This window comes from Lipotes vexillifer, unplaced genomic scaffold, assembly GCF_000442215.2.
Source record: "Lipotes vexillifer unplaced genomic scaffold, Lipotes_vexillifer_v1.1 scaffold644, whole genome shotgun sequence".
Classification (NCBI taxonomy): Eukaryota; Metazoa; Chordata; class Mammalia; order Artiodactyla; family Lipotidae; genus Lipotes; species Lipotes vexillifer.
The window spans coordinates 2,318,524-2,323,002 of record NW_006783288.1 but is presented as its reverse complement, the minus strand read 5'-3'; positions in this window follow the sequence as shown (position 1 = coordinate 2,323,002).

Here is a 4,479-nt window from a genome sequence, read left to right as displayed (position 1 = left end):
AGTAAAACTGTCACTGTTTGCAGATGACATGATACTATACATAGAAAATCCTAAAGGCATTACCAGAAAACTACTAGAGCTCACCAATGAATCTGGTAAAGTTGCAGGATACAAAATTACTACACAGAAATCTCTTTCATTCCTATACACTAACAATGAAAGATCAGAAAGAGAAATTAAGGAAGCAATCCCATTTACCACTGCATCAAAAAGAATAAAATACCTAGGAATAAACCTCCCTAAAGAGACAGAAGACCTGTACTCAGAAAACTATAAGGAGCTGATGAAAGAAATCAAAGATGACACAAACGGATGGAGAGATAAACCATGTTCTTGGACTGGAAAAATCAATATTGTGAAAATGACTCTACTACCCAAAGCAGTCTACAGATTCACTGCAATCCCTATCAAATTACTAATGGCATTCTGCACAGAATTAGAAGAAAAAAGTTTACAATCTGTATGGAAACACAAAAGACCCCAAATAGCCAAAGAAATCTTGAGAAAGAAAAATAGAGCTGGAAGAATCAGACTCCCTGAATTCAAACTATATTACAAAGCTACAGTCATCAAGACAGTATGGTACTGGAACAGAAACAGAAATATAGATCAGTGGAACAGGATAGAAAGTCCAGAGATAAACCTACACACCTATGGCCACCTAATCTATGATAAAGGAGGCAAGAATATACAATGGAGAAAAGACAGTCTTTTCAGTAAGGGGTGCTGGGAAAACTGGACAGCTACATGTAAAAGAATGAAATTGGAACACTCTCTAACAACATACACAAAAATAAACTCAAAATGGATTAAAAACCTAAATGTAAGGCCAGATACTATAAAACTCTTAGAGGAAAACACAGAACACTCTCTGACATATATCGCAGCAAGACTTTTTTTTTTTTTTTTTTTGCAGTACGCGGGCCTCTCACTGTCGTGGCCTCTCCCGTTGCAGAGCACAGGCTCTGGACATGTAGGCTCAGCGGCCATGGCTCACGGGCCCAGCCGCTCCGCGGCATGTGGGATCTTCCCGGACCGGGGCACGAACCCGTGTCCCCTGCATCGGCAGGCGGACTCTCAACCACTGCACCACCAGGGAAGCCCGCAGCAAGACTTTTTGATCCATCTCCTAGAGTAATGAAAACAAAAACAAAAATAAACAGGTGGTACCTAACTTAAAAACTTTAGCACAGCAAAGGAAACCATAAACAAAACAAAAAGACAACCCACACAATGGGAGAATATATTTGCAAGTGAAGTGACTAACAAGGGATTAATCTCCAAAACATACAAACAGCTCATGCAGCTCAGTATCAAAAGAATAACCAAATCAAAAATAGGTAGAAGGGCTTCCCTGGTGGCGCAGTGGTTGGGAGTCCGCCTGCCGATGCAGGGGACACGGGTTAGGATCCCACGTGCCGCGGAGCGGCTGTGCCCGTGAGCCATGGCCGCTCAGCCTGTGCGTCCGGAGCCTGTGCTCCGCAGCAGGAGAGGCAGCAGCAGTGAGAGGGCCGCGGACGGGCAAAAAAAAAAAAAAAAAAAAATAGGTAGAAGATCTAAATAGACATTTTTCCAAAGAAGACATACTGATGGACAAAAAGCACATGAAAGGATGCTCAACATCACTAATTATTAGAAAAATGCAAATGAAAACTACAGTGAGATATCTTCTCACACCAGTCAGAATGGCCATCATCAAAACATCTACAAACAATAAATGCTGGAGAGGGTGTGGAGAAAATGGAACCCTCTTGCACTGTTGGTGGGAATGTAAATTGACAAAGCCACTGTGGAGAACAGTATGGAGGTTCCTTAAAAAGCTAAACATAGAACTACCATATGAACCAGCAATCCCACTACTGGGCATATACCCTGAGAAACCCATAGTTCTAAAAGATACATGTACCCCAATGTTCATTGCAGCACTGTTTACAATAGCCAGGACATGGAAGCAACCTAAATGTCCATCAACAGATGAATGGATAAAGAAGACATGGTACATATATACAATGGAATATTACTCAGCCATAGAAAGGAACAAAATTGGGTCATATTTAATGATGTGGATGAACCTAGAGTCTTTCATACAGAGTGAAGTTAAGTCAGAAAGAGAAAAACAAATATCATATATTGCTTGCCTGTGGAATCTAAAAAAAATGGTACAGGTGAACTTACTTACAAAACAAGTAGAGTCACAGATGTGGAAAACAAACCTATGGTTACTGGGGGGAACGGCAGGGGTAGGACTAAATTGGGAGGCTGGGATTGACATATACACACTACCTTATATAACATAGGTAATTAATAAGGACCTACTGTATAGCACAGGGAGCTCTACTCAACACTGTTATAACCTATATGGGAAAAAAATCTAAAAAAGAGTGAAGATATGTATATGGATAACTGATTTGCTTTGCTATACACCTGAAACTAAGACAACATTGTAAATCAACTATATGCCAAGAAAAATTAAATAAAAAAGAATGAACACTGAGAAAGAGCAACTCCTTAAATTTTCTATGCAAAATTAGATCAGTGATAAAGGCAATATTCCTAGATAGACAGGAATCTTTAAAATAAGTGAAATCATAGAAGCTTCTTCTTGAGGAGGCCTTTAATTTTAATCTGTTTGAGATTATTTGAATAAAGTCTGTCCAAGTGTGGGGGAAAAAAAAAGAAAAAAGGTCTGAAAGTGTATTAAGAAATGTAAAGAACTAAGGGAACTGTATGAGGTTTTCTTATTCATTTCTGTGTTGAGTTTTTGCAGGAGTATGTAGTTCTCTAGTTAATAAAACCGTATGAAAACTGTAGTTGAGGAGTAAGAAAAAGGTATTAATAATATTTGACAAACTCTGGAAAAGATTATGGTACAGATTTTATGTTCCAGGAGATAGTAAAGAATAGACTGAAGAGCCATCTTTTATGTGGTATAGCTTATATATTGGCCAAAAGCCATAGGGTACTTACAGCTCCATAACTCTTGTTTTATGCAGTACATAGCAAATGCTTGATTCATAAATGAGGCATTTTTAGGAACCAGGTCTTCTCTGAACTGCACCCCTGACTGGTAAAGCATCTTAGGTCAATTTAGTTGTACTTGTTTGAACTGAATATAATTTAGACTTCAAAATTTAAATTTATCAACAGAGCTATAATTGAAAGTCTTTAGAGACTATAGGAGGGAGTTGACTATTGTTAAGACTCATGGGATTTTATAGCTTCATATAAATTATTAACAGAGGTCAAGCAAATTGAGGTAAAGATATTGAAATAACTATAATTTAGGTTTTGCTATAATATTTATCCCAAAATATTTTTTGTTGTTAGATATGATGATATCAAAAACTTGAGTTGAATATATTAACCATATCTAAAATACATGTGTGAAATGGCTAACCACTCTTAGATTTTCCTTCCAGACTCTATACCATTTTATCCTATTATTGATTAAAGATTAAGCTAATGATTTTTACTGAAAACTCATCTTTGAAAGTGACTCAATAAAAAAATTTCATTGTAGTCAATACTTCTGATAAATTTTGACTGAGTATGATGCTGCCCTTTGCACTTTCCCAAGTTTTATCAAATTTTTAAATATCTGTGGACAGCTTTACCAAGCATATATAATTTACTAAATGAGGCTTCTCTAAAAAAAAAATAGTGTTTACCCCAGAAATAATTTTGTCTGCTTTCAGGAAGCACTCAGGAGAGATTACTTGCTGTGTGTTGGTACTGTATAAATTCAACTCAGACGTATAATTGAGACAAAAGATGTTACCACTTTTAGGTTTTAAATGACAGACAGAGATTCTATTGTTTCATAACATAGTTTAAATTGATCTTTTAATTTCATGGTGAGTTTGATTCCTCTAGTCTGATGTGGCAGTGCCCTAGATGAAATATCTTTTACTCGCTATTGAAAACAAACTATTTCGCTCTGTGAATTTCTTTGAATTTTTTTTAAACTAAAGTTTAGTTTTACTCAGGCACACTCAACTCAACTAGGAACTCCTGTAACACAGAGGGAAGTGATAATATCATCTTTTCTATTGAACTGAAGCCACTATAGAAAAATTAAAACATTCAATGGAATATGCTTTGAAAACTCATATTTTACCTTAAAACTTTTCTTTCAACCACAGAAAAGTAAAAAATATTTTATGTACTAAAAATAATAGTGACCTAGGCTTGACCTAAGCTTTCATTTAGATATTTGTTAATTATGAATGAAGAAAACAAATTTATTGAAATTAAGGTGCAGGACTTCCCTGGTCGCGCAGTGGTTAAGAATCTGCCTGCCAGCGCGGGGGGCATGGGTTTGAGCCCTGGTCTGGGAAGATCCCATAGGCTGCGGAGCAACTAAGTCTGTGCGCCACAACTACTGAGCCTACACTCTAGAGCCTGCAAGCCACAACTGCTGAGCCCGTGTACCACAACTACTGAAGCCCGTGCGCCTAGAGCCTGTGCTCCGCAACCAGA